Source organism: Stenella coeruleoalba (assembly GCF_951394435.1).
Source record: "Stenella coeruleoalba genome assembly, chromosome: 4".
Lineage (NCBI taxonomy): Eukaryota > Metazoa > Chordata > Mammalia > Artiodactyla > Delphinidae > Stenella > Stenella coeruleoalba.
In genome coordinates this window covers 125,718,616-125,745,686 of record NC_137149.1, presented here as the reverse complement: position 1 = coordinate 125,745,686, position 27,071 = coordinate 125,718,616, and the positions used below count along the sequence as shown (strand labels likewise).

Sequence of the window (27,071 nt, the reverse complement as noted above, 5' to 3'; positions counted from 1 at the left end):
ATGCTGAAGTCTTAACCTGCAACAGTGACCTTATTTGGAAAAAGCTTCTTTGCAGATGTAGCCAAGTTAAGATGAGGTCATTCAGATGGGCCCTAATCCATTGTGACTGGTGTTCTTACAAGAAGAGAGAAATTTAGGTAGAGACATATAGGAAGACAGCCACGTGAATATGGAGGCAGAGATTGGAGTGATGCTGTCATAAGCTAAGGAACACCTGGGGCTACTGGAAGCTAGGAGAGGCAAGGAAGGACCCTCCCATAGGGGCTTTGAAGGGAGCATGGCCCTGTTGATACCTTGACTTCAGACTTATAGCCTCCAGAACAGTGAGAGAATAATTTTCTATTATTTTAAGTCACTTGTTTGAGGCTGTTTGTTATGGGAGTCCTAGGAAAGCAATACAGGGCTCAGGCTCCTTGTACTTTTCTGCTCAGCTGTGCTTGTTGCCTCACTTTCACATGATGGCTGCTCCACCTCTAGTATCGCATCCAAGTTCCAGGCAGGAAGAAGAGAAAAGCCAACAAATGAAAGACAACTGCAGGGGAAGTTATCCACTTTGAAAGAGCTTTACTGGAAGTCTCACCCAGCAACTTCTGCTTCCATCTCATCATCTCCCCATCAGCAATGGCATCTGAAAACCCAGTGTTTTAGCTGAACGCAATATTGGCATCCATTAACTCAGACTTCTCTTAGTAAGGAAGAAGGGAAAATGAACATTGACAGGGCAATAGTGTTGCAAACTCTTTCTCCTTTACTAAATTAGAGGTTCATAAATAAATTTATGATGGGGTAAAAGTAAGAGATCCTAAATTAATAGAATTTCCTGTGCTTCTCTCTAAAAAATTAAAAATTATAGAATCTAAATGCTAGAAGTACACTTAAAGGCTGTCCAATCAAACCCCCTCATTTTGTACATAAAGAAGTGTCAGAGATGCATAAGCAGCATAGCCAGAGTTTACAAAGACAGTGGTAGCAGAGCCCTTGACTTTCATGTGAGCTTTTGCCATTATACTTGCTTCAGTAACTAACACAGTTGTGCAGTTTCTTCAGGAGTTAAGAGCCTAATAATTTCTTTACCAGGCTAAATGCTAATACTCTACCAGGCACAATAAATAAATAAATAAATAAGTAAGTAAATAAATAAACTGACCCTAATAGCTAAGTATGGCATCTACTCACTTTACTTTTTATGTCTTATTTCCTTGAAGCAGAAAAATGACAGGTTTTTAGCCCTAAGACTGTCAGGGCAGCATCCTTGATGATGACCAATATTTGGGTAAAAAAATCGCAACCCAAAAACCAACAATAGTTTTCCTGTGAATCAGTCTATTCAGCTTTGTCTGTGATTAGATTTCTAGACCAATAGATGTAAAATGTAAACATTCAGCTGATTTTAGATCCCACAAAAAGGTGAGGAGAGTAATTTACTCACTCCTTTCCAAAAAAAGGTACTTGTTAAAATCTTGAACTTTGGAGAGCTTCACAGAAGCCCTTTTGGATTAATGTATGTCCTTGAAATTGGTCTCTGAGTGTTAGAAGTTCAGATGACTTTCTGATTAATGTGTAAAAAGTGTACTGCCAAGTTAATGGAGCTGGGCTGAAATGGCATGAAATTTTATATAAAATAAAATATGTTTATCATTCAGACAAGATGTGCTCATTTCATTAATAAAAGTGCTCCCATAATATACATGGTGGTCATATAATGAAATCGAACTTCAGAGCACTGAGTGAAACTTCACTCAGAGCACTAGGATATAAACCTATCAGTTAGTTTAGGAAAATAGGCCACCATCCTAAACCAGACGTTAATAGTAGTTTATAGATCCAGTGCAACTCGCATGGAAAAATTTGCTACAGAATGATATATGTTCTAATGCTCAGGGGTACTATTCTCTGAGTCATTCTGATGTTGGCTTATATTTTGCTGAATTAAGCATTGCCTCAGAATGAGCAGTCATGAGCCAACCTGAGGCCAGCCAGAGATCGGAACAGGGAGACTCAAGGAGAAAGTAATCAGCAGCTTGTCTTCTGCAGCAGGGGCTTCTTCCATGCATCTGCCAAGGCGGTTTAGCAATTTTTATTGTATTTATTAATAGACAACACATTTCAATGGTTTGACATTTGAAAGATACAAAAGAGGAGGCAGGGCAGAATCCTCCTTATTCCTGCTCCCAGCTACCCGCTATCTTAAGGGAACTAATGTTATCAATTTTAATGTATTGTTGTTAGATTGTATTGATATATTTGTGTATTTATTTGTGTATGTAGTTACTCTTTATTATGCAAAACTTCTACACACATTAAAGTCAAGAGAACAGTAAAGTGAATAATAATCCTCCATTTATGATCACCTTTCGTTCCTCCACTGGATTATGATGAAGCAAATCCTAGACATCGTATTTTATCTATAAATATTTCATCATGTATCCATCAAAAATAAGAACTCACTTTTTAAAAGCTAACTGTAATACCAATATTGTATCCCCCCAAAGTCACAGTAATTCCTTAACATTATCAAATGACCAATCATCAAACAAATCAACATTTACATTTCTCTGATTGTCTCATACTTTTCTTCTGTTTTACAGTTGGATCCAAACAGGGTCTACACATTGCATCTGACTGATATGTCTCTTAAGTGTCTTTTAATCTATAGGTTCACCTTTCCTGTTTGTTTTTCCTTACAATTTATTTATTGAAGAACTTGGATTTTTCATCCTGTGGAATTGCTCACATTTCGGATTTCACTGATTGCATCTTTCTAGAGAATGTTTTATATTTCAAATATAAAGCAACTTATTACCTGGCTTTTTCACTTCTAGATTTAACTATTCACTATTTTTCATCTTGTCTAGATAAAAATAATTAATTGGTAACAATGAAAGGTGAAGAGAATTTACTATTTGACACAAGATAAAAATTGGGGGTTATCATTTCTTATTTCCTTCCTTGCATTTAATAGCTTTCTTCCATCCTTTTACACCCTATATCAATCCATCCCAAATCCTACTGGCCTTCTTCTCAAAATATATCCAGAATCCAAATACTTCTCACCATCTCCACTTCTACCACCCTCGCCCAGCCACCGACATCTCTCACCTGGACTATTTGCAATTACTTCCTAGGGCTTCTCTCTGCATTTCTCTTTGCCCCATTCACCTTTAAAACCAGAGTGATCCTAATAAAATCCAAGTCAGATCGTGTCACTCCTCTGCTTAGAACCTTCCATGGCTTCTTCCTTTACTTAGAGAAAAGCTGAAGTCCTTACATGCCCTACAAGTCCCTTTATGATCTGCCTACTATGTCTCTTTGACCTTATCCACCAACTACTTTCATTGTCTCTCATTCTGCAGCCACACTGGCCTTCATTTTCCTTAAATGCATCAACCACACACCTAGTCCACTAGCTATTTCCTTTATTTGCAACCGTCCTTCACCAGATACCCACACGTCTTTCCCCCTCAAGGCCTTCAGCTCCTTGTTTAACTGTCACCTTCTAAGTGAAGCCTCCCGGACCACCCTGTTTAAAATTTCAGCCTTCGCCCCAACCCCTGCATTCCCCATCTCTCTTACCCTGTATTGTTTTCCTTCATAACGCTTGACACCTACTAAAGCACTATATGACTTATTTATTTGGTTTTTTTCCCTGTCTCCCTCCAGTAGAATGTAATCTCCATGAATTCAGAGTTTTGTGTCCATTTTGTTCACTTTTGCTCAGTGCCCAGAACAAAGCCCATTAAACATTTGTTAAATGGATACATTTCAGACATTCAAGGAAATGTTCCCACCTTCTTCTGCATACAATATTTCTTCTAAATTATCGCTGTCTAGAACATGTTCAGACCAAAGTTTATAGTACTGGAGAGCTGGCTCACTTTCACAATCACTCTGTCCATTCTTATTGTCATTCCTTAGATAGAAGTAAAGTTGCTCAAGTGTCCATCAGCAGATGAATGGATAAAGAAGATGTGGTATATATATACTATGGAATATTACTCAGTCATAAAGAAGAATGAAATAATGTCATTTGCAGCAACACGGATGGACCTAGAGATTATCATACTAAGTGAAGTAAGTTAGACAGAGAAAGAAATACCATATGATATCACTTATATGTGGAATCTAAAATAGATGATATAAATGAAGTTATTTGCAAAACAGAAATAGACTCACAGACATAGTAAAGAAATTTATGGTTACTAAAGGGGATGGGAGTATAAATCAGGGGTTTGGGATTAACATATGCACACTACTATATATAAAATAGATAAACAACAAGGACCTACTGTATAGCACAGGGAACTGTATTCAATGTCTTGTAGTAACCTATTATGGAAAAGAATCTGAAAAAGAGTATATATATGTGTGTGTGTGTGTGTGTGTGTGTGTGTATATATATATATACACACATATACGTATAGTGGAATCACTTTGCTGTACACCTGAAACTAACACATTGTAAATTAACTATATCAATAAAAAATGGTTTTAAAAAATAATAAAATAAAATTTTAAAAAGAAGTAAAGTTGCTCTATTTGTTGGGCAAAGGGAATAGTCGCTTTGGAAATATGACCACTAAGGACCTGTTGTAGATTGAATTGTGTTTCCTCAAAATTCACATGTTGAAGTCCTAACATGCAGTACCTTAGAGTGTGATCTTATTTGGAAACAGGGTTGTTGCAGAGGTAATTAGTTAAGACCTGGTCAAACAGGAATAAGGTGCGCCCCTAATTCTACATGACAACTGTCTTTATAAAAAGGGAAAATTTGGACACAGACATACATCCAGGGAAAATGCCACGTCAAGATGAAGGCCGAAATCTACAAGCCAATGAAAGCCAAAGATTGTCCGCAAACCAGCAGAAGCTAGGAGAGAGGTATGGAGCAGAAGCTCCCTCAGAAGGAACTGACCTTGCCAACAGTTTGATCTCAGACTTCCAGCCTCCACAGCTGTGAGACAATACATTTCTGTTGTTTAAGTCATCAAGTTTGTGGTACGTTGTTATGGGAGCCCTGGGAAACTAATATAAGACACATGAAACCATGGCATCTTTCTTTTGGTTTGCAAGTGGTTCACATAACTGGTGCAGATTAAGCACTCAACAAATATATGTTGAATGAGAAATGGTAAAATGATGCCTTGAGGCTGCTTCAAGGAGAGCAAGGTAGATGAGAGAGAGAAAATCGTCACCAGATGGTAGCTCCTACCAAGGCAGTGGTCATGTCATCTAATTATTCAGTTCCTAGCACAGAACTTGCTTCTCAGTACACATTTGATGAACCAAATTGAAAAGCAGGCAGAACAGGTAGATCACTTATGACATCAAGTGATCTTACGTAGGAGAGGTTGGGTGGGCTGATGCATTCATGAAACTTAACCAACCATCCTGATTTCACACTGTCTAGAGTCTTGGTGCTGATAAATCAGCCTGGTTCTACATTGTTACTTGATTTCACTGTATTTAGGTATATAGTATGTGGTCTTTAAGATGTATTTCTAGGACACTCGGTAGACACACATTTATTTTATCTTTAATCAGGTGGTTCAGCATTCCCTCAAACTTAGTTGTGTTATTCTGTTGTTAAAGTACTATGTTGTGTTTCTAAAAAATTCACTTTATTAAAGGCTGATATGAATACAAAACCATTCTTTCTTCACAAAGGTTGTTTAAAGCCACAGTAGGTATTCCTAAAAGATTGCCTTTCTTGGTTGGTTATTTTACATCAAAAGAGAAAATAAGACTACTGTTGTGGATTAACATATCATGTTGTAAATGTTGTTGCTATTAAATATCAAGGACATAGAATGCCAAAACGGTAGTGGCAAAGATATAGGATAGAAGTAATGGGATCCAATAAGATATTTTTGAAATGTGCCTATTCATATGAGTTCAGAATGGGTGTAATTGGCCGACTCAGGTAAATTTTTTTTCCCATCTGGAATATTTTTTAAAATAAATCATGATTTTTTAAATGCCCCCAAATTTCAAATGTCCCTATTATTCATCTGTGGTTGACTAAAAATGGCCACAAATTCTTTGATACTCTGCTCTTTGAAAGGTATGATCTAGTTTCCCTCCCTTGACCCTGAGCTGAGCAGAGATGCTGAACCAGTCTTGGGTCTAGACATTAGGAGACTAGAAGCTCTGATCTGGTTTTCTTGGACTCTCAGTTTTCATGGAAGTAGTTTGATAGCCCTGAGGCTAACACACTATGAGGAGACCCAAGGCAGCCACATGGAGAGGCTATGGGGAGAGGTTGAGAGAGAGAAAGAAAGAAATTGGGGGAAAGAGAGAGAGATACCTAGGCTGTCCCCTTCCCATCTCTTCAAGCCCCCAGACTTTTGAGTCATCTCAGCTGACTCCCCAGACACTGATGAGCAGAGACAAGTTGTCCCCACTGTGTTCTCTCCAAATTCTTGACCCACAGAAGAGTGAGACATAATAAATTGTTGTTTTAAGACACTAATGTTTGGAATAATTTGTTATGCATAAGTCAGTAATTGAAACATCATCTTTCAAGTATAGATAGTTTCAGGTTATACCTTATAACTTCCTAGGTGTTTTCTTTATGGCACCTAATAATACCTCCAATCTTCAAACTTACAATTCCTTCTTTAGTCATATTATGCCTCCCAACCCAGTATATACTCAGTAATCATCTGCTTACACCACTATCGCTCAGTAATCATCCGTTCAAACTAGTGTGCCATTTACTTGGAACAGAAGGGCCCACAGCACTATGTTGTGCCCTTTTTTCTGTTGGCATAGCATGTGCAATTAGGCTCACTAAATTATTTAAAAGAAAGAATTTGTGCCTCTGCTCATGGAGATTTTCTTTAATTGATATCAGGAAAAAGTAGACTTCTTGTTAGCGCCAATGAAATGTTAAAAACATTGATGCTGGCTTCCAAGCAGTACAATATAATATGTATTTTGATAAGTCTGATTAGTGACTGGACTTACTACCCTCCTTTGTGTGCTACCAGAAACTATATAATGTGCCTTGAAATTGACTGGCATATGAAATTTTCAGTAAATACTATTTATCATCACCCCTCCTTTTAAAAAATTTTTTGCTGCTATGTCATATTTAAACTTTTAGAAACCTAATGCCAGTTAAAACCATAGTCTGTTACACACATATATTTTAACCATTGGCAACGTGCCCTTAGCAAAGCAACTGCTTTAGTGGCGAGCAGTTAAGGAGAAATTGGAAGTACAGTAGATTGTTGGTAAGGGGTTTGCAAGGTTCCTCCAGCAATTTGCATTTAAAGGGCTTGTATTAGAAGCTTCCATTGAAGGCAATTCATTTTCCTTTTAAAAGAGGTGTATTTAGCACAGGAAATCAAATTTACTTTTAAAATTCACTCTCTGTCCCCAGAATTATGTCAGATACATGGTAACAGTTGTTTAATGTGCCAACAAACTGGGGTGTTTGTATTTAGTATAAACAAATTACAAAACCCACATGAATATGTGAAAAAAATTCTCTTTAGATGAAGTCAATTGTGCTCTGTATGCTTAAGGGTCTCTTTTATTAAATGAATCTCTGATGCTCTGACAAAACAAAGGGTGAGGAAATTCCACACAAGGAAAATTGCTGTCGTTTAACTTGAATATAAATTGAGCGGTAGAAGAATACCAAATTATTCCATGTCTCTTAAAATGGTATAATGAAGGGCTTATGTGTACTTCATGCCTCAAGCAAAAAGAAGTTTATAGCCCTGATTTCAGCTGCATTTATTTTCAATCACAAAACCACTACAGCCTTCAGCACAACTTATAATAAGGGATGCCCAAGAGCAAGTTGAAGGTTGGTGGGCTGGCTGGGCTAAGAGGCAGGTGTAGTTACCAGCAGCCTTCATGGGGCTTTGCATCGTATGTGACTCAAATGTTGCCACAAGTCACAAAATTCATACTCCCAAATGACTGTGGGACTTTTAGTAGGAATAGAAAGGGTTTTGTGGGAATTTGCCATAGTTCTCTAAGCTTCCTCAAACTTGGATTCTGCTTTACAAGATAAACTATGTCCAGACCCCAAGGAAACTTCTGTGTAGAGTGTGTCAGGCTTTTAGTACAGCGGTCAGCTTTAGACTCACTTCGTCACCGGTATGCTCGAAGAAAATTTATGGAGACATTTCTTCCTACTCCTGAGACAAAACAATTGGCCCAAGTTCTTTCCTTGTAAATACCTCTGACGTGGAGCAAGACAATTGTTATCTGTCTAGAGATGCTATTGGAATTACTCCTCTTCTATGGATTTTAGATGGTGCTATTTATGTCAGTGCTCTGATGCGATGCAATATATATAGCTGCAAAGCTACCTACAAAGTGACACAGGAAATTTGATTCACAGTGATGGCAGCTGATCTAAATCACTTTTTTGTTTCTCATCTTAGAGGCCATCTCATAAAATCTACGTGCTTTGGCCAAGCTCTTCCAACAGTCTTTTAGCCACCACATGAGTTAGTTCCTGCCTCTGTGCGTTGACTGATTGCTCTGCAGCAGCTACGTGGGTGTTTCAGAGTTGCACTGCGGGCTTTTATGTGTTTTTTTTTTTTGGCTGAATGGCTGTTTCAACTGCCTTGTCCTTCCGGGTAGCATCTCCAATTTGGCTCTGATGAACACATCTTTAGTCGTTCGAGAGAAATCTTGAGTGAAAATTCTTTGTGATAGAAATACAAATTTGTCTCCCTCTCCCAGCATGGAAAATTTTCTGCCTCAGAAAGCAGCAAAAGACTTGGAGGAAGTAGATTATCTCATTTTAATGAACAAGAAGCCAACAAAAACCTCATCATCCTTGCTGCTTTCAAGTCCCTACAAGTTTGATGAATTAGAAGACAAAATTCAGAAAAGAGGACAAGAAATTCTGTTTGCATCTGCCATATTACTTGACCATGACGAAGCACATGGTTTATTACAGGCTGCAGTGGACAGTTCAGCCCTGTTTGCCAAGTTTTATTGAGCACCTGTTCTGTTCCGAGAGCTATACAAGGTAAACTGGTTACAAAAATGAATAAAACATGGGTTGCCGGTGGGGTTCTCTGGAGAGCAGAGACTGAGATGGAGTGAAGAGTGCAGGAACTTTTTGCAAGAGAGTCACCCCTGGAAGGAGAGGGTCGTCAGACACGTTGAAGACCTGACGGTATCGGCTAGGCCAACAGGAAGTTCCAGAGCAGATCGCTGTTGGAGGAGTGCGTACAAAGGGCTAGACCTCCGGTGTTGGCTGAGGGCCACTTCATGGACAGTCTGACCTCTTGTACCACTGCCTGGCTCAGTCATTAACTGGCGTCTTCTCAGAGGAGAGCATGAATGCCACTTGAATGCTAAGGGAAATCCCAAGGAAGCCAACAGTTGGAATCTGTCAGGTAACCAACTTCCTCCCCCTGGTCAGCAAGTCCTTTCTTGAAGGGGAGCTGAGCATCACATCTCCAGGTCCACCATGGTCTACCCCTTGTGCCACACAGAACTAGTTTTCCATGATACATGGAAACAGCTCCTCATGGCTCTGATGGGCCTCGCTTCCTGACAGGAAACTTGGATAGAGGGAGGTTAGTGTGACAAAGTAGAGCCCGCATCTCTGCAGTTGACTCAAGGCCACACCTGGCACCCATCATGCCCCTCCTCCTCTCTCCATTCTAAATCCTCTTCGCCCTCAGCTACCACCTATGTTGGTTTTAGTTCTTTCCGAAGAGTCTGACTCTCTGTGAAACAAGCGTCTCTGCCCAGGCTTGTTACTTATTCCCATTCCGGTGGGCAAAGAGTGCCAGAAGGTGTTCCCACTGGGTCACCTGAGCTCATATGTTCCTCCTTGTTTCTCCTGGGTATCAGGAAGCCTTCCTCCTCATGCTGTTCAGGGTCAATTACTCCTGACAAGATGGTGACGCCTTGCTTGCTGAAGAATCTCGAAGTGCTCAGGGGGTAGCTGTAAGCCTGAACTTCAATGAGACCCTCGCTGTGTCCCCTGGTGACAGCCTGCCCCCTTTGGGAGCAAGGGCATCTCATCCTGCAGAGCCCAGAGTTGTGGAGACAGGAATCTATAGAACACCCAAGTAGATCACTGGGAGTAATAGTAAGTGGGGCTAATTCTACTTCTATCCCTTGGTTCCAGACCCATGTATTCTTCCTGATGGGAACACAGCCATAGAGGGGTCTCTGATTCAATGAGTGTACTGCTTCTTGGAGGATGGGTTATATCCTTACAAGGCATTGCCTCTGAACTGGTGCTTCAGCTGCCGCTTCACCAGGCTGTTTATTACTCAGGCTGGCAGTTTCTGGGTGATGTGGGTAAAATAGTATATGTTTTAACTAGTCAATCCTATGGTCCTGGGCCCACTTTTTCGCTCCTCTATCATGATAAAACATGTTCCCTGGTTGGATGTTATGTTACATGGAATCCCATACCTGTAGATCAGGCATTCCATAAATTCCCACATGGTGGTGCTTCCCTGTGGGAAAGAAAGCCAGCCCCACCAGGAATAAGTGTCTATTCCTGTCTATAACTGCTGGGATTTCCAAGATGGGAGAATCCCAATGAAGTCAGCTTGCTACCAAGTGGCCAGTGGGTCTCCTTAATGAACACTGCTATAACAAGGGGTTAGCATTGGTCTCTGCTGTTGGCAGGTTGGACATTGGACGTGGTTTGACAGTATTAGCTAGATTGGCCTTGGTTAGTGGGAGTCTGTGCTATTGGGCCCATGCATAATCCCTGTTTCAGCCAGCAGCTGTGGTCACTAGGCGTGTGCATTTTGCCAGCATCGTAGTAGATACTGATAAAAGATAGCTAGCAAAAACGGGCCAACTCGTTTTATCTACTTGGTTATTTACATGTACTTATCCCATTCCTCTATCCCCGAATTCCTTGATTTGATGATTGAACTCCAAGCTTTCAATCTTTTTCCTTCTAGGTCTCCAACAGACCAGACAAGCCGTCTTCCACTCACAGGAGTCCATCTGTAGTCCATCTCAGGCTATTCTTCCTTCCACACAAAGTGAATATGACCAAGTATGCCACATAATCCCATGGAAAAGACTTTCCCTTTGTAACTGTCTCTCAGGACCACTCTGGAGTGGGAATGTAAGACAGCTGCCATACCATTTTTGACTTGCACATGCTGAACCAATCCATCTGTAAACTAAGTTTGGACATTTTCCTCCTCTTTCATTTGATCATATAGGACTCCCTCTCTCTCCCCTGGTACAACCAGAGGTATGAGCTGGGGGCAGGATGCTGGTGAAACTGTGATGGGTGACACGGTGGTCTGGGCTCCCTGCTCATGCAGCTTGCTGGGCCCTCTCATCCTGCTGACGCTCAAGCTGGGATGTATGTTTCCATTTTATGATGAATCGCTGCTGGACTCTCATGACTTTCCAATTTGGCAGGTTCAGTTTGGCAGTACAGTTTGGGATACATAATCACTTTGGTGTCCCCTGCTCAAACATTCCAGTTCTCTGCCAGGGCTCAGTAGCACTCTAAGACCCACTTTTCAAAAAGTGTGTATATAATTCTCTATTGCAGATGCTTCAGAACTCTGCACTGAGATTCTCCCTCTTGGGCCTGTCATAAACTCTACCCTCTATCTCCTTTTCATCAGTGATATCTCCACTATCATGATGCCTGCCCGATCTTATGGCCCAAGTGGCAGAGCACTGCCTTCTAGAGCTGCTGCAGAGCCCCGTCTTGCTCTTGACTCCCCTCAGATATGGCAGCTTTCTGTGTCACCTAGTTAACAGGCTGAAGCACACCTAGGTGTGGAATATGGTACCCTGGAACCACAAGAAGCCAGTAAGTGTCATGACTCCTTCTTTGCAGTAGGAGATATTAGATACAGCAATTTCGTTTGGAGGGGTATCATAGAATATCCCTGACCACTGGATCCCCTAAAGACTATACTCAGCTTACAGGCCTCTCAGTCTTCATGGGGTTTACTTCCATCCTCCGGAGCATAAGGGTCATAGCAAAGTCTCCAGTGTGCCAGTCACCTCTTGTTCATTATGCTCTATCCACATGATGTCATTGACATATGGATAGCTATGATGCTCTGCAAAGATGTCCAAACGGTCCAGATCACTCCAGATTATATTATGACTGAGAATGGGAGAGTTCACATAGTCTTGGGGCACAACTAGATATTGTTGTCCTTTCCATGTTAATGTAATGTGTTTCTGATTCTCTTTCCTGAATGGGATATATCAAAATGAGTCTTCCAAGCAAATGACTGCATAACATGTTCCTGAGGCCATATTAAGCTACTTAAGTAAAGAGACACCACAGCTGGCACAGTAGCTGCAGTTGGGGCTGTTACTTAGTGTAGCATGAAGTAGTTTATAGTCAGTTTCCAGAATCCATCCAGTTTCTGCAGGGGTGAGACCGGCAAATTAAACTGAGATATGGTAGGAATCACCATCCTGGAATCCTTTAGATCTTTAATGGTAATGTTAATCCCCAGTGCCCCCAACCCCACCCCAGAATGCAACATTGGTATTGATTTGCTCTCCTGGCTGTAGGGAGGTTGGTGTGGCATTTCAGAGATTTCCACTTGGCCTTCCCCACTATGATAGTTTTAGCCCACAGGCCAGAGACCCAGTAGAGCCTGGGATTCCAACTGCCAGGTGTGTCAATCACAATAATTCATTCGGGGACAGGAGAATTAAGTCAGACTTTGGCCAGGTCTTCAGTTATTGACTCCCCCCATTTGCCCCCCACACTAAAGCGTGATGATGCTTCAGGTCTCTGGGAGTCAATGTCATCTTGGATTCTGTGTCTCACAGACCTTACAAAATCTGGATATTTCCATTTCCAAAGTGTACAGCCCCTCAAGTACATGGCCAAAAGTTACTTTGAGGATGGACTCAGGGAATCTATATAGGACATGCCTGCCATGGTGTTGCAGGGTAATTCTTCCCGGGGACCTAGACACTTCTTCAGTCAACGGGTTGCAGATCTGAAAACTGGCACAGGTAGGGAACTGAGCAAAGGATCATGGATTTTTATTTGGATGGCTGTCCCCATTTTCTTGCTTCTCCATCCTTGCTTTCTTCTTACTGTAGATATTAAGCAGCGCTTTTGTTGACTGTCTGTCTATTTTGCCCCTAGAGGACAATTAGCCATCTCTACAACTGTCTGAGAGTCAAAGGCACCTGGCTTGTAGTGACCAAGTACCATCACATGGCCTCTATTGCTATGAAGGAAACCTGCTCTGTGACCACCTTCTGTATCACCAGCCTTGGCCTTCTAGTGATGCTGGTAGCTCTCTCTCACCAGAACATTCCTGTTGCTTTGTTGAATGGTGTGTTCTCTGGCAGTTCTCTTGCCTTCACATAATATATCCATTCCAGCATATCCACCTCTCTCTGCCTTTTTATTCCTCCCTCTGTTGTTTCTCATAGAAGTTCAGAGATTTCAGCTTTGCTCAGGGCAGGCAACCGCTTCCTTCAGGCCAGTAGAGGCCACATTAGCAGTGAGTTTACCCCTAGCGTCCTCTCAAGGGTATCGAATCCCATGTCCCGAGGAAGTGCCCCAAGTCTCTGAATTGTTGCTAATACACTCTTTTTTTCTTTTCTTTAACATCTTTATTGGAGTATAACTGCTTTACAACGTTGTGTTAGTTTCTGCTGTATAAAAAAGTGAATCAGCTACACGTATCCATATATCCCCATATCTCCTCCCTCTTGCGTCTCCCTCCCACCCTCCCTATCCCACCCCTCTAGGTGGTCACAAAGCACTGAGCTGATCTCCCTGTGCTATGCAGCTGCTTCCCACTAGCTATCTATTTTACATTTAGTAGTGTATATGTGTCAGTGCCACTCTCTCACTTCGTCCCAGCTTACCCTTCCCCCTCCCTGTGTCCTCAAGTCCATTCTCTACGTCTGCGTCTTTATTCCTGTCGTGCCCCTAGGTTCTTCAGAACCATATATATATATATATATAGTTTTTTAGATTCCATATATATGTGTTAGCATACGGTATTTGTTTTTCTCTTTCTGACTTACTTCACTCTGTATGACAGACTCTAGGTCCATCCACCTCACTACAGGTAACTCAGTTTCATTTATTTTTATGGCTGAATAATATTCCATTGTATATATGTGCCACATCTTTTTTTTTTTTAGCATCTTTATTGGAGTATATTTGTTTTACGATGGTAAGTTAGTTTCTGCTTTATAACAAAGTGAATCATCTATACATATACATATATCCCCATATCTCCTCCCTCTTGCATCTCCCTCCCACCCTCCCTATCCACCCCTCTAGGTGGTCACAAAGCACCGAGCTGATCTCCCTGTGCTATGTGGCTGCTTCCCACTAGCTATCTGTTTTACGTTTGGTAGTGTATATATGTCCATGCTACTCTCTCACTTCGTCCCACCTTACCCTTCCCCCTCCCCGTGTCCTCAAGTCCATTCTCTATGTCTGCGTCTTTATTCCTGTCCTGCCCTTAGGTTCTTCAGAACCTTTTTTTTTTTTTTTTTTTTTTAGATTCCATATATATGTGTTAGCATACAGTATTTGTTTTTCTTTTTCTGACTTACTTCACTCTGTATGACAGCCTCTAGGTCCACATATTCTTTATCCATTCATCTGTCAATGGACACTTAGGTGGCTTCCATGTCCTGGCTATTGTAAATAGAGCTGCAATGAACACTGTGGTACATGACTCTTTTCAAATTATGGTTTTCTCAGGGTATATGCCCAGTAGTGGGATTGCTGGGCTGTATGGTAGTTCTATTTTTAGTTTTTTGAGGAACCTCCATACTGTTCTCCATAGTGGCTGTATCAATTTACATTTCCAACAACAGTGCAAGTGGGTTCCCTTTTCTCTAAACCCTCTCCAGCATTTTTTTTTTGTAGATTTTTTGATGATGGCCATTCTGACTGGTGTGAGGTGGTACCTCATTGTAGTTTTGATTTGCATTTCTCTAATGATTAGTGATGTTGAGCATCCTTTCATGTGTTTGTTGGCAATGTGTATATCTTCTTTGGAGAAATGTCTATTTAGGTCTTCTGCCCATTTTTGGATTGGGTTGTTTGTTTTTTTGATATTGAGCTGCATGAGATGCTTGTATATTTTGGATATTAATCCTTTGTCAGTTGCTTCATTTGCAAATATTTTCTTCCATTCTGAGGGTTGTCTTTTTGTCTTATTTATGGTTTCCTTTGCTGTGCAAAAACTTTTAAGTTTCATTAGGTCCCATTTATTTATTTTTGTTTTTATTTCCATTTCTCTAGGAGGTGGGTCAAAAAGGATCTTGCCATCCCCTCTTCTCGGGCACCCCAAAACAATGTTCTCTTGCCTCTTAGGCAGTTCCAGACTTTTTCCCGGACTCCTTCCCAGCTAGCCGTGGTGCACTAGCCCCCTTCAGGCTGTGTCCACGCAGCCAACCCCAGTCCTCTCCCTGTGATCCGACCTCCAAAGCACGAGCCTCAGCTCCCAGCCCCGCCCACCCCGGCGGGTGACCAGACAAGCCTCTCGGGCTGGTAAGTGTCGGTCAGCACCGACACTCTGTGCAGGAATCTCTCCGCTTTGCCCTCTGCACCCCTGTTGCTGCGCTGTCCTCCGTGGCTGCGAAGCTCCCCACTCCGCCACCCGCAGTCTCCGCCCGCGAAGGGGCTTCCTAGTGTGTGGAAACCTTTCCTCCTTCACGGCTCCCTCCCACTGGTGCAGGTCCCGTCCCTATCCTTTTGTCTCTGTTTTTTCTTTTTTCTTTTGCCCTACCCAGGTACGTGGGGAGTTTCTTGCCTTTTGGGAAGTCTGAGGTCTTCTGCCAGCGTTCAGTAGGTGTTCTGTAGGAGTTGTTCCACATGTAGATGTATTTCTGATGTATTTGTGGGGAGGAGGGCGATCTCCATGTCTTACTCCTCCGCCATCTTTAAGGTCCTCTGCTAATACACTTTAGGTCAATAAAAACAGCGCTCGAGGAGCTGCATTCAGGGAACTACATCTGAGAAACTTAAGTGCACCTGCATCTGATGTAGATGGAGTCTGAGCCTGATTCATAATGGCATGAGAGTTTGGCAAGTCCTTGAGAGAGTGTGGGTGTATTTTGTATGTGGGAGAGATGTAAGTAACTGTAAATAATAATACCAAGGCCAGAGGGCAGACTTTGGTGGTTTTGAAATATGCCTGAAGATGTTTTGATAGTCTTCCCATGAAATGGTGGGATCTAGTCCTCTGCTCTTACACTGGGTGGGCCTTGGTGGCTGCCTAGGGAAGCCCTCCACTAAGTTTTGAGTAACGTATTTTCCAGCAATAGTAAATAGAGCAACGATCGAACTGACAAATATCAAGTATGTTTCTCTCTATCAACAGCACTAACTAGAAAATATAATGTAAGGTAAAACATCCAGAATAGCAAGAAAGAAACCAGGAAAGGGCTTGGCAATGAGTGTACAAGATCTTTACAGGAAAAGAAGTGTTGAGCTCTAATAGGGGACATAAAAATTAGATCCAAAGGAACCTGATTTAAAAGCAAAATTTATGCAGTGAAAGAGCACTGGATTTGACTGTATAATATTAAAGATTTCTGTTCAGAGAACTACATATGACAAAGCTAACAGATAACAGAATGGGAGAATATATTTGTGAAGTCTAAAATTGACAAGGGTTTAATATTTATATTCTCCAGCAAACTTCTATGTCAGCAGTAAAAACATTAAAAAAAATAAGCAAAGGAGATATACTAGAAAGAACATGAAGCCTGAACAAGTAATAAATTTATGAAGAAAAACTCAAACTCTTTAAGAATCAGGAAAAAAGCAAATTAAAACCAAGATGAGGGCTTCCCTGGTGGCGCAGTGGTTGAGAGTCTGCCTGCCGATGCAGGGGACGCGGGTTCGTGCCCCGGTCCGGGAAGATCCCACATGCCGCGGAGCGGCTGGGCCTGTGAGCCATGGCCGCTGAGCCTGCGCGTCCGGAGCCTGTGCTCCGCAACAGGAGAGGCCACGACAGTGAGAGGCCCGCGTACCGCAAAAAAACAAACAAACAAAAAACCCAAGATGAAATAACACTTTATGACCCCAGATTAAGACAGTGGATAATATTAAATATTGATGAGAATGTGACAGGCTGGGACCTCTCATTCACTGATGAGGGAGTATAAGTATGGTAGCCACACTGGTAAAGACTTTAGAGGTATTTTGAAGAAGTAGGTGTGCATATTTCCTATAAACCAATGATCCCACTCCTCTCCCTAAAAAGATTGCACAGGGCGGTAGAAGATGAATCAGTCAGAATCCAAACAAGAAAATAAAAATTAAGCTAGCATTTCAAATTGGGGTATTTAATACAGGGAGTTGATTAAACAGGTGCTGGAAGGATAAAAGAGGTCAGAAAACACTGGGGTGACTCAGAGATTAGTAGCTGTGGGTAGCAGCTGCCATTTCTAGAACTGGGGGAAAAAAAGGAAAAAAGTCGTGTGGCACAACATAGGGGCTTTGAGGAAGGGCTCTTCAGGGTTGGTGCCGAGACCTCTGAGAAGAAGGTGCTATAGGCTGGTGCATGGACCACTGAAGGGGTACCAGCTGCTGCACAGCATCCTCATCTTCTGCTCCCAGGAGGTGATGCTGCTGCTAACATCTCCGATAACAGCTCTGGGCTGAAGCCCTAAAGGCCGGCTGCTGATGGAAGAATGCCAGTAGAAGCTGTAAGCAGGAAGAGAGGCCCTTCACCCCTCCTCATGCTTTGTGTGATCTCCTGCCAATACCTTCTATTGGAAGAACATAACCAGAGGCAGCTGGCAAGGGGATCTGGGAAATGCAGTTTGCAGAACCCAACCTTCAGAAGTGTTGGCTAGAGTGAAAGGCAATGAGTGAAAGGCAATAAGTGATAGATTTACATCCCAGTATCACTGTGGTAGCAGGAGATTGCAGCCAAAGTGGGTGTCCATTGCTAGGGGAATATTAAATCAAATGTTGTGAGTGCAGAGTATGGAATACACAGCTGTGAAGAGCAGACAAGTACATGTGAGTAAGCAACATGGATACATCCCAAGAACATTGTTGAGAGAAAAACATAGGAAGAAGCATGAGATTTAAAGTACTCCACCATGTATGTACATTTAAAATCGTAACAGGAGCTTCTAGGTGGGTGAACTCAGGAAGGTGCTATGCGGATGGGGCGCCTGGAGAGGGCATGGAGCTCATGGCGCCCTTCCCCCATACCTTGCCCCATGCATCTCTTCCATCTGGCTGTTCCTGAGTTGTATCCGTTCATAATCAAGTGGTAATCTAGTAAATAAATAAATAAATAAATGCTAAAAGCCGTAACAAAACAATACTACATATTTAAGAGGTTGCACACGTATTTGAAGATACAGATATTATGTATTAGAAGGGGTACCAAGGCTGCTTGCATACAGCACAATTCCTGGAATTATGCAGTACAGTAGCTCTGCTGGTGGCCTATGCTATGGAGAGAAACAGATGTGGGAGTTAAAAAGAAGAGTAAAAAAATAAGTAAAATAAAAGAAGTCATTAATAAAGGGGGAAAAATAATGTGCTATGAATCAAGGAACATAAGTCTCTATACTTGAGGGCTTTAAAGTAAGCTTCTATTAATCCTATTTATTGCAGATTTTTTTTCTCATTTTGTCCTTTATTTTATTGTTTTACAAGACATCTGACATTCAGAGTTTTTTGCTATCATTTTAGTCATTGATCTTTTCCTTCCTTATTTCGGCTAGTGATGGATTAAAGATGCCATTCCTCCCACTGAGAGTTGGTGTCTATTTCTCTTTCCTCTCCCCTAGGATCTGGGCTGGCCTTGTGATTTACTTTGATATGCAGCATATAGAATATAGGGAATGATATCTTGTAACTTTCAACATTGGGCCTTAATAGATCAGCAATTCTCATATAAAATAAATAAGCTACAAGGATATATTGTACAACACAGGGAATACAGCCAGTATTTTATAATAACTATACATGGAGTATAACCTTTAAAAACTGTGAATCACTAGGTTGTACTCCTGAAACTTACATAATATTGTACAGCAACTATACCTCAATAAAAATAAAGAATTAAAGAGATCTGCAATGCTCACCTTTATTGGTTCCTTGGAACCCAGCTGCCGTGTTGTGAGGTGCCGAGCCACATGAAAAACCCCATCAGGGAGAACTGAGGCACTCCAGCTGACAGCCTTAGCTGACCTCCCAGCCGGCAGCCCTCACCAACTGCAAGCCCCAGGAAAGAGACAGCTTGGAAGTCCTGGCACTGTCGAGCCTCCAGATTTCAGCAGGCTTAGTCAACACCACTTGGAGTGTTAGAACTACCCAGCTGATCCCAGTCAACTCAGAGACTCTGGGAAGACTGTTTGTTTTAAGGCACTAAATTTTGAGGTGGTTTGTTAAATGGCAATAGATAACTGAAACACTCCATTGCTTTGATACTGAGAAAATCCAGATATCAATTAAACATTTTATCTATATTTTCTTCTAATTTTTTAAGAGGCACATAGAGTTTTACCTTAACTATTATGTTTTCAGTCAGCCAATTGACTCAGCTCCATTTTTAAAAAATTTGAATAATCATCAATTTATTGTTTGCCTTACGGACTATAAGCTCGTATATGCAGATTGAGTAGTTGAACTGTCAGCACATCTCTGAGAGGTCAGAAATAAATTTCTTTAATTTTTATCTTATATTGGAGTATAGTTGATTAACAATGTTGTGTTAGTTTTAGGTGTACAGCAAAGTGATTCAGTTATACATATACATGTATCTATTCTTTTTCAAGTTCTTTTCCCATTTAGGTTATCACAGAGTATTGAGCAGAGTTCCCTGTGCTATACAGTAGGTCCTTGTTGGTTATCTATTTTAAATATAACAGTGTGTACATGTCAATCCCAATCTCCCAATCTACCCCTACCTGCCACCATTCCCCCTGGTAACCGTAAATTCGCTCTCCAAGTCTGGACTCAGCTCCATTTGTTAGATAATCCATTTGATAGTTTATTTATTCACTCAGTTTTTGCTTTTTTCTAAGATACTGAAAAAAAGGTTTAGCTTAGTTTTTTTCTCTTTTAAGTTAATATATGCCTATTCTAGGAAATGGGCAGCAGGCAGAGCTAGAATCTGCTGTGAGGACAACGGCTATTACTTGATGCATTTCCTACAATTTTTTCTCTCTATTTGTATATAAATGGTAGTATCCAGTATATCTCATTTTATAGATCAAGGATACTACATACATTGTAGAGTTTATTCACTGTACATGAGTACCCTACTGAGAAGGTAGATGGGTACTGAAAGCAGGGCTGCCCCATACCAGGGGAAAAGGTGCTTTTAGTGCCAACAGAGATTCTATCCGTTTATCAAGCCCTGTGCCCTTGGGGCTGTTTTCACCCAATGGGGGAGCCTTTCTCAACTTTGATTCTGTTAATGATCTGCTTGCTCTGTTGTTGCTTAGCACAAGCCTTGCCCCAAGTTACTAAAATCTGAGAAATGTTTTGAAGAAGGAAACCACTAGATTTGGGCACAACTGAATACAGTAGTCTCCCCTTCTCTGCAGTTTCCATGGTTTCAGTTACCTGCAGTCAACCTCAGTCCAAAATATTAAGTGGAAAATTCCTGAAATAAACAACTCATACATTTAAAATTGTGGGCATTCTGAGTATCGTGATGAAATCTTGCACCTTCCCTTCTGCTCTGTCCCACCGGGACGGGAATCATCCCTTTGTCGAGCGTATCCCACCCACTGGTCACTTAGTAGCTGTCTCAGTTATCAGATCAACTGTCACAGCATCACAGTGCCTGTGTTCAAGTGACCCTTATTTACTTAGTAATGGCCTTCAAAGCATGAGAATAGTGATGCTGGTAATTTGGATATGCCAGAGAGAAGCCTTAAAGTGAAAAGCCTGTAAGTGAAAAGGTGAAAGTTTCGACTTTGTACGGAAAACAAAATCGTATGCTGAGGTTGCTAAGATTCACAGTAGGAAGGAATCTTCTATCTGTAAAAACGTGACGGAAAAAGAAATTCACGCTAGTTTTGCTATCGCGCCTCAAACTGCAAAAGTTGCTGCTACGGTGCATGATGAGTGCGTAGTTAAGATGGAAAAGGTATTAAATTTGTACAATCTTTTGAGAGAAGAGAGAGAGGCCATATTCACATACCTTTTATTACAGTATATTTTTATAATCATAGTTCTATGTTATTATTATTGTTGTTAATCTCCTACTGTGCCTAATTTGTAAATTAAACTTTATTGTAGGTATGTATACAGGAAAAAACAGTCTATGTAGAGTTCAGTACTATCTGTGGTTTCAGGCATCTACTGGGGGTCTTGGAAGGTATCCGCATGGATAAGGGGGGATTACTGTATAAGAAATATGGGAGAGTGAAGAGACAAAAATAACTCTGAGTTTTTAACATTAGTGTTACCAGTATCACTGAAAGGGAAGAAGGAAGGGCTCTGTAATGGGGTTGAATAGTGTCCCCCCAACATTTATGTTCACCCAAAATCTCAGAATGTGACCTGATTTAGAAAAAGGATCTTGAGATGAGGTGTGCCCTAGATCAAAAGACAGGTGTCCTTATACAAAGAAGGAAAGACACACACAGAGACACAGGGAGAACACCCTGTGAAGATAAAGGCAGAGGCTGGGGCATCTACAAGCCAAGGAATTGCAAGGACTGCAATGTGGTACATATGTACAATGGAATACTACTCGGCCATGAAAAAGAATGAAATAATGCCATTTGTAGCAACATAGGTGGACCTAGAGATGGTCATACTAAGTGAAGTAAGTCAGAGAAAGACATATCATATGATATCGCTTACATGTGGAATCTAAAAAAAAGGGTACAAATGAACTTATCTACAAAACAGAAATAGAATTACAGACATAGAAAACAAACTTATGGTTACTAGGGGGTAAGGAGGGGGAAGGATAAATTGGAGATTGGGATTGACATATTACACACTACTATATATAAAATAGATAACTGATAAGGACCTACTGTAGCACAGGGAATTTGACCCAATGCTCTTGCAATGGCCTATATGGGAAAGAATCTAAAAAAGAGTGGATATATGTATATGTATAACTAATTCACTTTGCTGTACTCCTGAAACTAACACAACATTGTAAATCAACTATGTTCCAATAAAAATTTAAAAAGAAAAGGATTGCAGGCAACCATCGGAAGCGAACACAGAGTCTCCCTCAGAACCTCTGGAAAGAGCCACCCCTGACAACACCTTGATTTCAGACTTCTGGCCTCCAGAGCTATGAGAGAATAAATTTCTATTGTTTTAAGCCACTAAGTTTGCAGTCATTTATTATGGCAGCCCTAGGAAACTAATAGAGATAGCTATAACCTATTTTTCATTTAGAGCTTACTGTGCCAGGTGAAGTTGGACCACAGGAAATGGTCAATATCTGACCATTCAACCTAATAGTTTATATATCTAGCTTATATAATTTTCTCTGCCACACACACACAAAACACTTTCTTGGATACATTTGTAAGAACCACTTGAAGTATCATTATCCTTATTTTACACAGAATTTGAGGTTCAGAGAGACTAAGTAATTCACTCATGATCTCACAGTCAATAAATTACAGAAGTGGAAAACAAACTCAATATTGTCAGTCTAAAACCCATGTAGTCTAGTTCAGTGCTTCTCAAATGTCAATGTGTCAAAAATTACCTTAAGGTTCTTATTAAAATGTAGACCATGATTGAGTGGGCCTGGGGTGGGGCCTGAAATTCTGCATTTCTAAGACGGTCCCTGATAATATGTCAGCACTGCTCATGATCGGATCACATTTTGAGTACTGAGGGCAAGCATCCTGCCTTCCTTGACACTTGAAGGCCCAGGATAGATTACCTGATAATGTGATTTCTTTTGGAGTAATAATTATGAGTTCCTATCATACCCAGGTGGAGTCATAGTGCAGATGGTTGAAAATATGGGGCTGGACTATTTTGGAGAAATGAGTGTTGGACGCATAGCTGTGGAGTCATCAGCAAAGTAGATGGTGGAAAATGTGAATGGATATGTATAGCTAATTCACTTTGTTTCACAGCAGAAACTAACACACCATTGTAAAGCAACTATACTCCAAAAAGATGTTTAAAAAAAACACGTGAATGGATGAGCTGAAAAACAATTTATTTGGTTTAAAATTTTTTTCATAGTTCATACCTTTTTGAAGGAATTGATTAAACAAGGAAGGAGAAACCTAGGTATTCTCTGCATGATAATTTAAAAATATTTTCTATTCATAATGTATATTCTCAAAGCATCACTTTAAAATGTCTTAACTGGATAGGTTTAAGTGCTATAAATTAATGTTGCCTCATGGTGAATTCATGGGGACCCACATGCCCAATTAATGAAATTCTTAGGACCAGAAGTTTAAGTGGATGCTTTAGTAGTACTTCTCTCACAAGAGTTTTGGTTTAATGGAGCCACTGAAGGAACTGGGAAAAAGCTAAGGTTACTCTCATTTTCTATGGCCAAGAATGAATCTGAGCTCAGAAGTGTCCAGATATGTGGGATGTCGCTAAGGTGCAGCAGCAATGTCACAGACGAAGAAACGAGAAAGTGGAGGGGGAAAATGTCTTTAAGTCTTTAAAGAAATTTTTTCTTGAACACTTGCATAGAATTCTGGGATTAGTCTGTCTTTGTGAATCAGTAATGAAATTCACATTACTTTCAAATCTACTATAAAGGATTTCTTTATTTCATTTGCTATATATATATATATATATATTTTTTTTTTTTTTTTTTTGGCGGTACGTGGACCTCTCACTGTTGTGGCCTCTCCCGTCACGGAGCACAGGCTCTGGACGTGCAGGCCCAGCAGCCATGGCTCACGGGCCCAGCTGCTCCGTGGCATGTGGGATCCTCCCGGAACGGGGCACGAACCCGTATCCCCTGCATCGGCAGGCGGACTCTCAACCACTGAGCCACCAGGGAAGCCCTGCTATATTTTTTTTATACAGCAGTTTCTTATTAGTTATCTATTTTATATATATTTCATTTGCAATATTTTAAGAGCTAATTTGTAACATCTGCCTAAGTAAACAGAACTTACTTGAAAAGTAGAGAAGCAAAACCATGTGTCTGAAAAATTGAACACAAGTACTTGAGAGATTAACTAAATCAAACCCAGATGGACATGTGGCCCTGTAGAATCTCAGGAGTTTTCTTCCACACTGTTTGACAAAGGCCACACTATTAAAGTCAAGTAGACTCTTCAAGGCCAAGGAATCCCTAGCATTGAATATATGATTAAGAAAATAACAGACGGTTTCCATTGCATTAGCTAAAGACACGTAGAGACATTTTCTCTGAATCCCATGGCTCAGAGGTTTCTTAGAAGAAACTAGCCATAGTACCTTGGCTTCTGGCTGACTTAGAATACTGTTATTTTAGAAAGGCCTAAATTGTTCACTTGTGAGTAGTTTTTCTTGGAGATCTCATGCAAGTATCAAACAGTTGAGCTCTTTTCAGATCCTGAAATCCATTACCACCAATTATGACTTGATAGAATTATCTTTAAGTAACATGTATTTACAACCACAGATGTTTTTATAGAATATATATGTATATTTTGTTCAGTACATCAGAAGGGGAAACAAATGTGGGGAACCAAGATAAGAATGATTTCTTCATAACATATTCTAGGCGAAATCCTTCAAGGTGATTTAATAGTTCAATTCAAAGGGATCTTGATAGTAGCTAATTAAGATTGATCAAATAATGAAGGTCACTGATCTCCATCTTAGTGTGCTATATTGTAATTATTCAATGATAAAATAAGTTATTGTCGGGAATTGTGATCTATTCAGTAAGTAGATTTTAATACTTAAGCCAGTGATTCTTCTACACATGTAAGGTGAAGCAAGATGCCCAGATTGAAATGAAGATCTCTGTAATAGAACAAATCTGACTCCATATTGGATCTGTTTCTTTTACTTTAACCTTTGTATTCTATTGCTTTTGCTACAAGTAAATCACTAAAAGAACATTGCCTTCAGCCTGATATATACAGGATAGCCCACTCTCCAGTCTCTGATCTTTAAAGGTATAATACTTTTCCATTCATATAGAGATTAAAAGTTGCAGAACAGAGTATAATATTAAACTTGTTGGAGGTTTATAGGAACATGGTGACCAGACCTACATGGACAGCCGTAAGGCCAAAGGATTCTGGCACCAGAAGTTTGCAACCACCAACCACACCTCCTCCCCTTTCAGTATAAAAGAAGCCTGAATTCTAACTCCTGTAAGATGGTTCTTTGGGACACTAGTCCACCATCTTCTCAGTCTGCCGACTTTCCAAATAAAGTCACTATTCCTTGCCCCAACAACTCATCTCTTGATTTATTGGCCTGTTGTGCAGCCAGCTATATGAGCTTGGACTTGGTAATATTTCTGTATTATTATTATTTTTTTCTTTAATTAAAGTATGTTCTTATTCTGTAATTTAAGAATTCCAATCCAGGAAAAAAGGTCAAGTAAGTTTATAATGACTCTAGCAGTTGCATTTTGAAGGAATAGATCAAGAGTTTTTCTACATGATGGTCTATCTAGAGGTTACAACGATTTATTGACTATCCCGAACTCAAAATATATTCCACAATAACGTTTCTTTCTGTTATAAGGACCATGCTAAGCATAGTCTCCTGATAAGAACCTTTTGATGATTGTTTTAAAACCTATTACACCCTTAAAATTGAGTAAGCATAAAGCATTCTACACTAAGACATTTTCTTGGCTTTCTTTTATAACTCCACGAAAAATCAAACTAGTTTCCACTTTGGCTAAATACTTCACCATTTGTGGTTGGAAGATGCCAAACATCATTTTAGTTCTTTTCATTTAGGGATTAAAAGACAAATTGACCCTCTGTGAATGCACTTATATACACAGTGCATGACCCTCTGAAATATACACTTATTTCAATCTTGCAAGTTGACATGCTAACTAAGGGGGATAAGAAGATGACCAAGATCCTGATAATTAGTCTTGATTAGAGTCTTCACACCTACTTTATCCCACCCATTCACTCCTCCACTTAGCTATGAGGAGTTGGCCCTGTGCATTGTGCATACCACACTGAATAGAAATCGTATACTATATGGCTGTTTCCCAAAGCAGAATATAAGCTCAGGATAAGAACCGTATAGTGGCAAATACAGAGATATATAGCTCAGATCCTTCAAGAAAGGACTCACTGCAGTTAGCTCCTTCAAGATCTAGCTCAGCATTTAAGTCAAGGTCACCCTTTTCTTGGGGCAGCTTCTAGCCACTGACTGAGCAGGACAGAGTGGCTGAGCTCTCTCCTTGGACAGCCCTTAGCTTATGACCATATTAGGAGGTGGTAAAAGGGTCCAGCCATTCTCAGGACTCCTCTCACAGGTAATCTTTGCTTTGGAGCTCAGACCTCCCATTGGGCTGGCAGATTTGTCATATCTGCATTGTGGTTTGATGTTCATCCTACTTAATTCTGTTTTCATCCCTTATCTTTCACAATGGTTCCATCTCATAAACTTTTGTACTCCCCAGTCAAGCTCACATCTCTTTTCTGAAGAATCCAACCCATGACCCTTGGTGCCAGAGGTGGTCCAAGAAAGCAGATAGTGGGGTGGGATGTAGGAGCCAGGTCACTCACTCCTTTGCTGTAATGAGGAACAATGTGGCAGGCTAATTGATAAGACTTTCCAAGGTAGAGCTAGGATGTGCCTGGGGAGGGAAATGCAGTAGTCTATGATTCAGGCATTTGAAATGTATGTGGAAAATGAGAAATACAATGATAGTGGAATTGCTGGTTGTTTTTAAATTGCATTGAAACTCTATACATCGATATTGAAAATCTGAGAGCAATTTTCAAATTGAAAACTAAGTGTAAAAGCCGGAGTGTCTCTTTGGCAGCTTTCAAGGAGGTCCTCATCTCATGCAATTGGCTCACAGAAATAAACTGAAGATCATGCCCAGGATTTGGTTTTCAGACTGGCTAAACTTCAGAGATGGTTGAAAGCTCAACCAAGGTAGTCATGACTCTGTCTGGGGAAATCTGAGTCCCTGACACAGGAGATGAGGATGTCTAGA

General features: G+C 40.6%; 1 protein-coding gene across 3 annotated transcripts in view; it reads left to right on the top strand.

The window, feature by feature from the left end:
• Positions 1-27,071, top strand: part of SMAD1 (SMAD family member 1) — a 262,695-nt gene that overhangs the window by 44,708 nt on the left and 190,916 nt on the right. The window contains exons 3-4 of one of the 3 annotated variants that reach the window (XM_079920868.1): positions 3,916-4,071; positions 10,911-11,008. The gene's annotated coding sequence lies outside the window, so the exon portion shown is untranslated. Of the gene's footprint in view, positions 1-3,915; positions 4,072-9,964; positions 10,076-10,910; positions 11,009-27,071 lie in introns of those variants that run through there. The other 2 variants (XM_079920871.1, XM_079920869.1) reach the window with 2 other exon arrangements.